The sequence below is a fragment of the Sus scrofa genome, chromosome 15, assembly GCF_000003025.6.
Source record: "Sus scrofa isolate TJ Tabasco breed Duroc chromosome 15, Sscrofa11.1, whole genome shotgun sequence".
Lineage (NCBI taxonomy): Eukaryota > Metazoa > Chordata > Mammalia > Artiodactyla > Suidae > Sus > Sus scrofa.
Window position 1 is genome coordinate 85,327,587 of NC_010457.5, and position 12,361 is coordinate 85,339,947.

The 12,361-nt window shown below is 38.1% G+C and overlaps 1 protein-coding gene across 7 annotated transcripts in view; it reads right to left on the reverse strand.

The window, feature by feature from the left end:
- The window catches only part of ZNF385B (zinc finger protein 385B), a 427,166-nt gene that overhangs the window by 285,640 nt on the left and 129,165 nt on the right, over positions 1–12,361 (reverse strand). The gene's annotated exons all lie outside the window — the stretch shown is intronic.

Here is a 12,361-nt window from a genome sequence, read left to right on the forward strand (position 1 = left end):
CATCATTTCTTTTGGGGGGGGGGTGCACTCATGGCATATGGAAGTTTCCGGGCTGTTGCCTATGCCACAGTTATGACAAAACCAGATCCTTAACCAACAGTGCCTGGCTGGGGACAGAACCTGCACCACTGAAGAGACAATACCAGATCCTTAACCTGCTGTGTCATAGCAGGAACTCCTGTACATCATTTCTTGTTGGCAAAGTCCAATATCAATAACACAAAAGTAGCCAGAAAATTATAGGCTACTTCTGTTTGCTTAATAAATGACTTAAAATGATGACATGGAGGAAGAATAAATAATATTAGTACTAGTACTGTTTTGCGTTTTGATGAACATCTTTCATAGGTAGCATCTTATGTAATATGCATAGCATCTCTGTAAGTTTTGTAAAGCAGGTATCATTTTCCTTGCTTTAAGGATGAAAAAAATTAAAGCACAGAGAGGTTGAATAAGTGGACAATGAGCCAGTTAATGAAAAATGGAGCCCAGAACCCATATCACTTCTGCCCAAGTACCTCACAATGTGTGATTTAGATGAGCATGCCACTGTGTCCTGAAATATATTCTTTTTTTTTTTTTTTTTTTTTTTTTTTTTTTTTTTTGTCTTTTTGCCATTTCTTTGGGCCGCTCCCGCGGCATATGGAGGTTCCCAGGCTAGGGGTTGAATCGGAGCTGTAGCTGCCAGCCTACGCCAGAGCCACAGCAACGCAGGATCCGAGCCGCGTCTGCGACCTACACCCCAGCTCACGGCAACGCCAGATCGTTAACCCACTGAGCAAGGGCAGGGATCGAACCTGCAACCTCATGGTTCCTAGTCAGATTCGTTAACCACTGTGCCACAACGGGAACTCCTAAATATTAACTTTCTGATGCATGTACAGTTTCATGTCTGGGCTTCATGGAACACTCAGACTACAGTGATTAGTTCTAATGAAATGAACAAACAGCATTAAAAAACAGATCACAGCTGCCTTGCAAGATGGTGAGTGCAGAAGAAAAATAATTTATCAGATAATCCCATGGCTTTGTTTTTTATAAATTCAAAATATATTAAAATAGACTCTAGCTTGAATTATCCTATTTTAATATATTCCTTGCTTTTATCCTTCCACAAAGTAACATTCCAAACAATATAAAATATAAAATTTATTTTCTGTTCCACAGAACTCTCAAGCAGTGTTGTATTAGCTAAGCAATATTAAAATCCTACAGCATGAACCACATTATAATGAAACTCTTGGGAAAGGTCCTATATAATTGGGAAAATAATATCTGAAAAGTATATGATCACTAGAGTTATAAATAGTGGCTTTTCAAGGATTAACCATGGCTCACCACCCAATGTTTATATTCTACCTAAATAGACTATAACCACACAGTCTTTCTGCTTATACAGTTTTTTCATTTTCATAAATTTAGAATTATATATAAAACAAGGATATATTGGAAATTATATGATTAAAAACATAACCAATGAACATGTCCAAATAAAAATTGTGTTGAATAACTGCCATGGAAAAACATCACATCACACCTAAATTCTACATATTTAAGCCATATGGAGCACATCAGAGCTACCATAAAGTGACTGAAAAGATTTATTCTGAACATTGAGGATATCTTACTTATGAGCAGATGCTCAGTCTAGCTTAGAGGCAGCAGGTTTTCACTGGGTGACTGATCACATCACTGGGGCATTTTTTGTGAAGTCTATAAAAGGATATTTAGTAGTAAAATGTCTGCATATTGATGATGACAATATCGGCACTTCAAGATACTTCTGAAAGGCATCACAATCACAATAAATGCCCTGGATCTTAAAGGCAGTTCACTCCATTCTCAGAAAGCAAATGCCCTTTCATCCAATTTAACCCTTTCAGACAAGAATCAATGAGAAAATTGCCTGAATAAAATGCACATGACTTAAGCTCCTGAAGCATAGTTCTCTCAATAATAAACTCTCATTTAATCCTTCATGTTCTTAGAGAAGCTAATTATGGAGAAACTCAAAACACATTATACATGTTTTTCTCTTTTTTAAACTACAGATGCACTCAATCTTCAGAAATCTATGTGAAAGGTAAAAAAGTAGCTGTGAAATGAAGTCACATGAAAAATATTCCAGATTTTTCCAGCTTAAGTTCTTAACTTCTTAAAAAGTACTAAAAATGTAGCCCTAATGTCTTATTTTGGAGAAGAGGACTTTGGAGCCCGGAAGGTGGTGTGACTCATTCAAGGTCTCCTAGTCAAGTAGTGGCAGCCTGGAGATAAGAATCCTGAAAACTTGACTGTCATCTGCTCTACTTTCCACCACACTGTGAACACTTTCAAGTGGAAAGGAGCAATCAGTGTGAAAGAGCTTCATTTGCTAATTTTTTAAGACCAAAAGTTTATCTTTCTTAAGGATTTTGCCCCCCCCAAAAGCATCATTATATGTATAATTCTTTTTTTTGTGTGTGTGTCTTTTTCAGGGTGCACCTGTGGCATATGGAGGTTCCCAGGCTAGGGGTCTAATCAGAGATACACCTGCCAGCCTACGCCAGAGCCACAGCAATGCCAGATCCGAGCCATGTCTGTGACCTACACCACAGCTCATGTCAACGCCAGATCCTTAACTCACTGAGCAAGGTCAGGGATTGAACCTGCAACCTCATGGTTTCTAGTTGGATTTGTTAACCACTGAGCTACACAGAGAACTCCTTTTTTTTTTTTTGTAAATTTTTTTAAATAACTTCTAAGTTTATTATCTAGTCTCAATTTGTTGCACTTCTTCCCAAACAGCTGCGGTCATCAGAAATTCTAATTACTTGTATTAAACCACAGTATTTGCTACAGATGACATTTGTATACTCTCAGTGGGGAAGACTGTGGGACAGAAAAAAATCAACACTAGTTTAATGCATGGGTGATAGAGTCAACGGAGAAAATTACCTTCAAAAACAGTCATGTCATTTTATATACTTTAAAGTCCACTTAAGAATTCTTAATGAAAGATCAAGTTAGGAGTTCCCGTCGTGGCGCAGTAGTTAACGAATCCGGCTAGGAACCATGAGGTTGTGGGTTCAATCCCTGGCCTCGCTCAGTGGGCTGACGATCCTGCGTTGCTGTGAGCTGTGGTGTAGGTTGCAGACGCAGCTGGGATCTGGCGTTGCTGTGGCTGTGGCGTAGGCCAGCGGCTACAGCTTCGATTAGACTCCTAGCCTGGGAACCTCCATATGCCGCAGGAGTGGCCCCAGAAAAGACAAAAAAAAAAAAAAAAAAAGAAAGATCAAGTTAGAAAACCATTAAAAATTACTAAAACAAAGGTAGAACAAATGTTTTTTAAGTTTTTCTTAAATATAACCCTCAATATATTCTAAAAAGATTCAAGTAGTTAACACTTTAGGATATTAGGCAGAAAACAGGTTAAGTCCTAGTAACAGTCAAGTTAAAACATGACTTAAAAAATTTAGTTCAGGAGTTCCCATCATGGCTCAGGGGTCAACGAACCAGACTAGTATCCATGAGACACGGGTTCCATCCCTGGCCTCACTCGGTGGGTTAAAGATCCGGTGTTGCCATGAGCTGTGGCATAGGTCGTAGACATGGCTTGGATCTGGCGCTGCTGTGGCTGTGGTGTAGGCTAGTGGCTACAGCTCCGATTTGACCCCTAGCCTGGGAACCTCTATTGGTCATGAGTGAGACCCTAAAAAGACAAAAAAAAAAAAATAGTTCATATAAAATAGATACACTGGAGTAAAAAAATGGATTCATAAAAACTGAGAATATTCTCTACTCAAAAGAAAAAAAAGGAAATTAACTTTCTATTTAGTTCGAGTTTGCTGAAAATCCCAAAAGGAAACATTTAACTTTCTAGGACATGTGAAAGACACAGGTAAAAAGGCAACACTGCTAGAGCTGAATTAATCAAGCAAACATCATTGACAATAACAGAACTTTCCTGGTGATTAGACTCAGTTTGAGACAGCTGGAGGCGGACCCAAGATAGTCAGATATTCCATAGAAACAGAGTCTTAAGAGTACAAAATGGTCTTAAAAAATGAAATTTGTAAACAGTTGTAAGCTTTTCAGCATTTTCAAGACCATAGGGACAAAATCGGAGTAAAAATGAAGAAAATAAGCCTTGCATTTTCAATTTTAGAGATATCTTATTAACCACCACAGTTCCTTACTCAATTTCATTCATATTTTTCAATTTTTTTTTGTCTTTTTTTTTTGTCTTTTTTTTTTGTTGTTGTTGTTGCTATTTCTTGGGCCGCTTCCGCGGCATATGGAGCTTCCCAGGCTAGGGGTTGAATCGGGGCTGTAGCCACCGGCCTACGCCAGAGCCACAGCAACGCGGGATCCGAGCCGCATCTGCAAGCTACACCACAGCTCACGGCAACGCCGGATCCTTAACCCACTGAGCAAGGGCAGGGACCGAACCCGCAACCTCATGGTTCCTAGTCGGATTCGTTAACCACTGCGCCACGACGGGAACTCCCCATTCATATTTTTCAAGTTGCATTGTGCTTATAGGAAAATTCATCTTTTCTAATTTCCCAATTTTCCAAGAGTCACATACCTTTTAGCAGTCTAGAAGGCAAGAGATTGAATACTGAAGTGTTCCAAGGCTAAAACTGCTTTAATTGTTAATTCTAAGTTGTTAAATCTAACTACATGTAGGTTGTTTTTATTTTTCCATGCAGAAGTTCTCAGGCCAGGGATTGAACCCATGCCACAGGAGTCACAGAAGCCCCAGCAGTGACAAACACCAAGTCCTTAACTGCTAGGGCACCAGGGAATTCCCTACATGTGGATTCTTCTTCCATCTATTTAACAGTAACACTGGGAAAATTTTGTTTGGGCACACCCTTAATGATAGTGACCACACATCCCAGTTTAAGGCAACCCAAGTTTATGCCTGGGTTCTACCTTAATCATTAACAACCCTTAAAAGGGTTCCATTTTGATGATATATCATATAACCATCACCTATGAAGAACTTTAAGTGACTTCTTCCCTTAAGACTAGTCCCCAAGACTTTCTTCCATGCAACTTAAAGCTAGAAAAGGAGTTAAATGTTAGACCTCATCACAGCAGAAACATTTCACTGCACACACTAACTTTTGAGGCCCTAACTCCTATCCCTTTTCTTTACTGCTTTCTATTACTAGTTTAAATGTTGTTTCTTCCTAAGGAAATTGTACATTATTTTCCTGACATTCCATGTCCACTGGCCCCAGCCCCCAGTGCTTAGCTGGCTTGTAATTTAAAATATTAAATCTAATAGGACAATGCTTCAAAGACACTAATTAACTTACAAATCAATTATTGCACCATAGCTCATTGTCAATTGGGTACAGTTCCTGTACTGATGAAAGAATTTAGGACAAAATTTATGCTTAATAACTACTATTGAGTAAACACCTGAATGAATGAATATGGTTTGGAAAGTAATTTATAGACAGGAGGTTTGGTATGAAGTAAGAGAAACAGTCTTATGCTACAAAGAAGAAGAGGCAGTGGGGCAATAAGTTAAAGGAGAAGCAGCATAAATTCAAATGTGTAATTAAGTTTGAAAGAATCCATGCCACACCCTGGTTTTCCATAATGACCAGCATGTCCTAAGGTGCCAAAATTTATAACTGGGTCTACTGAAGCACTTTTTATTTTTATTATAAAAATGTAACTCAAATTTTATCATGGAAACTGCTAGAGTACATTAAGATTTTAGAAATATACATTCAGGGGACCAAAATGCATCTATTTTTTTTCTCCAAGAACTTATATGTAAATCGGCTTTCAGCCTGTGAAGTCCAGATCTGGCCAATACTGTTCTCATTTTGCACAAAAGAGGTAGCCAAGACTGAAAACTTAGAAGGGTATATCTCTGCTTTTCTTTCTTTCTTTCTTTCTTTTTTTTTTCTTCTCACAATCATCATGCTTTTAAGCATTGTGCCAGGCTCTGTAGCATACGTAACTTCATTTGACCATCACTCCTGCCCAATGGGGTACATTTTACAGATAAAAAACCTGAATGTAGACAGGTTAGAGAACTTTTGAACACAGCTAATAAGAGTCAGAGTTTACACCTGTGGCTGCCTGATGCCAAATCACAAACTCTTTGCCAACTGATGCAAAGGTGCAACTGGCACTGGGGAGGTACCCAGAGACTGGCACACCTGGCCCTCTGCAACTAGTTTGCTGGCGTTGTCAAAATGCCCCTTCCTGATAGTTCTTCACAGCCACCCTACCCTCCATACATCCCCAAAACAGGCCACCATTAGGCACTAATATTTACAAAAAGAAATAATGCTTATTGAGGAAAAAAAAAATCTTACTTCTTCAGACTAGGATCCCTCTCTATCTCTCCTGGTACAAAAAACTTCAGCTTTTGTATTTAGCTATTATAATCTCTTTGCTGATCCTTGGAAACTCCTTTAAACTCTACTAAAACTGCTTAACATGGGAAGTTTGTAAGGCATCTTTCCCTGATCTATTTCTACTGTTTTTTATGAAACAGATGGAAATTCATAGGATATTAGCATAGGTCAACAGTGATGTCTAGTTACTTCAGTCAGTTAGAGTACAGGCCTAGTGAGACAAATATCATGGTTTCCCTGTTGTCTAGTTAGCTCTGGTATTCATTCCCAAACACACTACTTTACCCTTAATCTTATGTGAGCATGCATAAATGCCAGTAATTATAATCCTAACAGTGAAAATCCAGTGGCATCATCTTCAAATGCAAACAAGAGCCTATTTTAAATAGCAGCAGTACAGCCAGTGTTGGCCAATTAGAAGACAGAAGGAAAATGTCTGGTTAATCAATAGTCATCTGAACATAATATTAATCAAGTCCTTCATGCCCCATTTCTGCAAACTGATGTTGAATATAAGAGAAAATCACTCCCACTTCAGCTCAGCTGGGATTTTGAGTTTATTAAAAGGAATGTGTTAAATTAACATTCAAATTCAGCATTAACCCCCTAGAAGCAAAAGAATTCATTTTATCATGACTTTGTATTATAATCCCTCAGGTAAGGGCATCCAGAGTTATGAGTTTCTAAAATAGAGAACTAAATGTATGCGATTAAAACAAACAAACAAACAAAAAAAAAACTCATTACACAACAAGGTGAGCTCAATGCAGCACTGAATGCCATCATGTTTGCGGATTTAAGGCATGCCTTACTATTATTTTAATATGGTTTTGGTCTCTTTTCCATTCCTTTAAATATGATAGTGTGACCTGTACTGAGGTACTGGAGGTTCTCACTTGACACAGCTGAAGTCCTCTGAGGCCCTGATGTTTGATATGGACACTCAAGAGTAAGACAAGTAGAAAGATTTTATGGGATGGACACTCAAGTGATTGTGTACAAGCATGAATATTGAGAAGTATATTTCCAGCCAAGTTCTAGAAGGAGAAACACACTATCAGGCAGGCCAAGGCTGGACATTGGGAACAATCACAGAGGATCAATGCAACACTTGCTCAGAACCTAACCAACACCAGCATTGCACCTTGAACTTGTATGGAGAAGACACTCTCAGGACAAAGGGCAACGGGCTAGGTTGTTATCCACTGACCTGGTGAAATGCTTCTGGTTTGTACCTTTTCCCATTCCTTAGCTGTGGCTGGTAAGCATGAAGTCATCATCTGGCAACCCCACAAGCTTTTACTCTGATAATTTTTTTTTTCTTTTGTCTCCTTAGGGCCACACCCGCAGCATATGGAAGTTCCCAGGCTAGTGGTCAAAATGGAGCTGCAGCTGCTGGCCTACACCACAGCCACAGCAATGTGGGATCCGAGCCGCATCTGTGACCTACCTGACAGCTCAGGGCAATGCTGGATCCTTAACCCAGGATCAGGGATCGGACGTGTATCCTCATGGATACTAGCTCAGTTTGTTATCACTGAGCCACAACAGGGAATGGCTACATTCTTATTACAAGAGCTGTGCTGCTGTATACTATCTGATTAAAGGTTTTCTTTCACATTGATAATTATGATGGTCTTCAAAGGCACTCTGTTCTCAACCTTCCCAACACCAAAACCATGAGAAATAAATTTCTGTTGTTCATAAACCAGCCAGTCTATATGGTACCCAGGCTAAAACAATATCACTACAATGTGGATGAACCTTATATTATCACCTACTGCTGGGTACTTTTCCCTATATTTTATTACAAATAATGTTACTCAAAAATCCTATATGTATTTATATACAGATACATGCAAGAAAACATATTGCTTTAGGTATCTTTGTATGCCTATGTAAGCATATATGTTGCCCAGATCTGGGGTAGTGGACTTGCTTGGTTAAAAGACATGCATATTTTAAGTTTGGGTAGTTACTGCCACATTGCCTTGCAAACACACAAACCAATATAACCTTGATCCACCAATGCATGAGACAGCTCCCATGCCAACCTACTTGCTAGCTCATTGGAATATCATAAGGTTTGATCTTGCTCATCTGAGATGTAATAAAAATAATGTCTCACTGTAATTTTAACTAAAGGATGAACATTTTTATAGGCAGCAATATCAACTAATTTATAGAATTCTTCACCGTATTCACAGGTCCTATATTCAAGTATTCAATCCTTTAGTGTTTGAAGTATATTATTTTTTTGTGCCAAGTGCTGTATTGAGAGTCACATGATGAAAAAAGAAGTAGGACACAGTTCCTATCCTCAAAGCAGTCCAGGAGGAGAGAAAGATGTTAAAAGGATAATTATTATACATTGTGATAAGTAAAATAATAGAATATGTATACTATTTGGATGTAGAAATGCTTAACTCTGGGTAAAGAGCTTGTTCCTTAAATATACCTAAATTAGCTAACCTATTTTTATATTTTATAAACATATTCAAATGTGAAAAGAAAAATAAAATACATTGGTCAACAAGAAGCATAATTGTGGCAATTACAGCTAATAATTAAAGGTTCTGATTGGGTGAAAAGTTATTTTAACTGGCTCATCTAAACTTGTAATCTACTAAAATAAGAGTATGCAGAATAATTTATAAAACTGTCTTGCCTGATACTTGTTTTGGGGACTTATAACTCTATCTAAAATAGAGCAATAAAAATAGCAGCACATCTTTTCTCTATCCATTTTGCAGATATTACTTAGGCCTTCTTTTGAGTAATAGGAATCAAAGCACAAACTTTAGTATTCCACCCTTCCTCCTCCCCCAATTCTTTGAAGCATTAAACATTTAATACATGGTGATTCCTCTTAACTCTTGGATTTGTTATACCATTCTAAAGAAGCTTGCCTTTTAATATGACGTGTGTCAAAGATAGTTAATTGTATTACACAGAAAGCCCTTTAAGTATTCAGACCCTATAAAATGTGATAATAATGTTAATATTATTGACTGGTAAGGTTACTATTTGAGCTTTTAATTATCATTCTATAACCTTTAAAAGCTGTCTTCCATCAACAAGAAAGCTTTAAGACTATCCCTGGACTAAAATCAATACAATTATCACATTTCCTTAATTTCTAACATCACCTTGGTTATAGTCAACTGGTAAGTCCTCACTCAAATGTAGGCATCCAAACTAGGCTGCCCACAGAACTGGGCAGAAGAATCTGTGTGATATACAGAAGCTGTAGAATAAAAGGGTCAAGAGGTCTAGGTTTGACTTCCAGTTCTCTTTGACAAATCACTTACCTTTTTGTCAATGCTGACGTATTACTAGTACAATGAGCTAACACTACTTTCTCTATCTATGTCCCAAGGTTATGGTAAGGATCAAAAGAAATGACAGATGGAAATGGATGAAGAATGATAAGCAATAAGGTTCTCCAACCCATTCTCTTTCACAATTCCCCTTCCTCTCCCTTTTAGGCCCAGTTCTCCATGTGGCTTCCACCTACCCAAAGCTTTCCATCCTTCCATGCTGTGCCACTCCACATGGGTCTCTTTTGCTCCAGCCCTATGTCTCCCACCAATATTTACCTGCCTTAGGTTTTATCTCTCAGACCCTAATTTTTACTAGAAGATAGCTATAACAGAAGAAAGAATAACTTGTAAATAACAATGGGCTACATTTATAGAGTACTTGCCACATACCAAACCATAAAGTCATTGCTGGCAACCTTTCAGCTTTTCCTGTGATAACTTTTGATTATATCCTATTCCTCTGGTTTCCTTCAACTTGCCATGCAAAGAAATTTTTAATGATTTTTATTTTTTTCCATTATAGTTGGTTTACAGTGTTCTGTCAATTTTCTACTGTATAGCAAAGTGACCCAGTCACACACATACATTCTTTTTCTCCCATTATCCTCCATTATACTCCATCACAAGTGACTAGATATAGTTCCCAGTGCTATAAGTGGACTCTCATTGCTTATCCATTCTAAATGCAATAGTTTATATCTATTAACCCCAGCAAAGAACTTTATATACATTAGTCTCACTCAATCTTTACAACAAGTCCATGCAGTGGAACCTATTATTATAATTGTTCTGCAGATGAGGAAACTGAGACTTGGAAAGTAAAGCAATTTGCCCAAGGTCATGCAGCCAAGTTGTGGAGCTGGGCTTTGACCCTTCAAGGAACTCCTCCCATAATCACTGTGCCCTCTTCCTTCTCATAGATGCAGAACTAACACAATGAAGAAATAGTCACTGATGTATTACCTTATTCACCTAAGATGCTCACTGAATTGTATACTTGGAAGTTGGAAGATCATCTACATTAACCGTCCATTCAACCCTTATCATCATTTATCACACACCTAAGTCACATTCTGCCTTTTGCTTCCATACCACCAGTGAGGGACATATACTCTGTCGCCAAAAAGAATTCCTTCATATTTTTTTCTTTTTTTTTTTTTTTTTTTTTTGTCTTTTGTTGTTGTTGCTATTTCTTGGGCCGCTCCCTCGGCATATGGAGGTTCCCAGGCTAGGGGTTGAATCGGAGCTGTAGCCACCGGCCTACACCAGAGCCACAGCAACGCGGGATCCAAGCCGCGTCTGCAACCTACACCACAGCTCACGGCAACACTGGATCGTTAACCCACTGAGCAAGGGCAGGGACCGAACCCGCAACCTCATGGTTCCTAGTCGGATTCGTTAACCACTGCGCCAGGACGGGAACTCCCGAATTCCTTCATATTTTAACAGCTCAATTGGAAAGTGCTTTATATCAAGTAAAAGTCTTTTCTTCTTGAAAAGTCCATTCACTGATCTTAATTTTACCTAAAAGCTTTTTTTAAAAACTATAATTCAAATGTTATAATAAATCCTCTAATGACCTCTTCTCCTTGACAAAGTATTCATTGCACCTCGGCCATGGTGGTCCCTCTCCATTGAAAGCACCTAAGCTCTCTGCATTTCTCTCAAACTCCAGACATGCTTTGGCCAGCTGAGCAAACTTCTTGTTACAGATACTCTAGTTCTTCCAATCCCACCTAAGATGCCTTTAAGACTGTGGGGGATAATCATCATATTGTGGTTTTGACTCACAAATGAGTTTACATCTCCTACATCTTCTCTCATACCTCTTCCATTTACTTTGGTTAAAATTGACCATTGTTGGAGTTTGTCCATCTTAATCAAACAATGATTCTAACTGGGGATGCACATTAGAACCACCTTGGGAGCTTGAAAAATACTGATTCCTGGGTGGCACTCAGAGATTCTGATTTACTTCATATGGGACATGGCCTAGATATCAGTATTTATATTAACTGTATTTTCCTATGTATTTATTATCTCAGCTTTATATCTCTCACCTATAAATTTCAAGACCAGGTCATCAATATTCTCACAAAATTATTACAGAGATCTGGAGCTTCTGTTTAAATTAATATTGGTCGGAGACACTTGGTTATATTCAATGAGTTACAAACCCATGGAATTACTTTATCATTCAGTCCACAGCTTTCTATTTTGTTCACAAAATAATATGGATAATTATAAGCATGGATTCTGGAGCCCAGCTTCCTGGGTTCAAATCCCACTTGAGATACCTGTCTGACTTTAGGCAGGTAACCTAAACTATCTATACTTCAGTTTCCCTACTTGTAAAAAGGTCTAATAGTAATTACTTGTAAGGTTGTTATACAGATTAAATGAGTTTGTACATGTAGAAGTTCTGGCATGTAGTTAGTTGAAAAGTGTTATCATTGTTATTATTACCTATTTTATAGTATTTACTGCACTCACTCAATTAAAGAAGTACCATGATAAAATTTGCTGATAGGAATTTGATGCTGGTTAAATCAGTCATAGCTGAAGCAAGAAATAAGTGTTAGAGATCACTTCCAAGCCGTCCACATTTTCTCCATATCCCAGTTAAAGCATGATTCACAACCCATTATAGGATTTCCACCTACTGTGTAC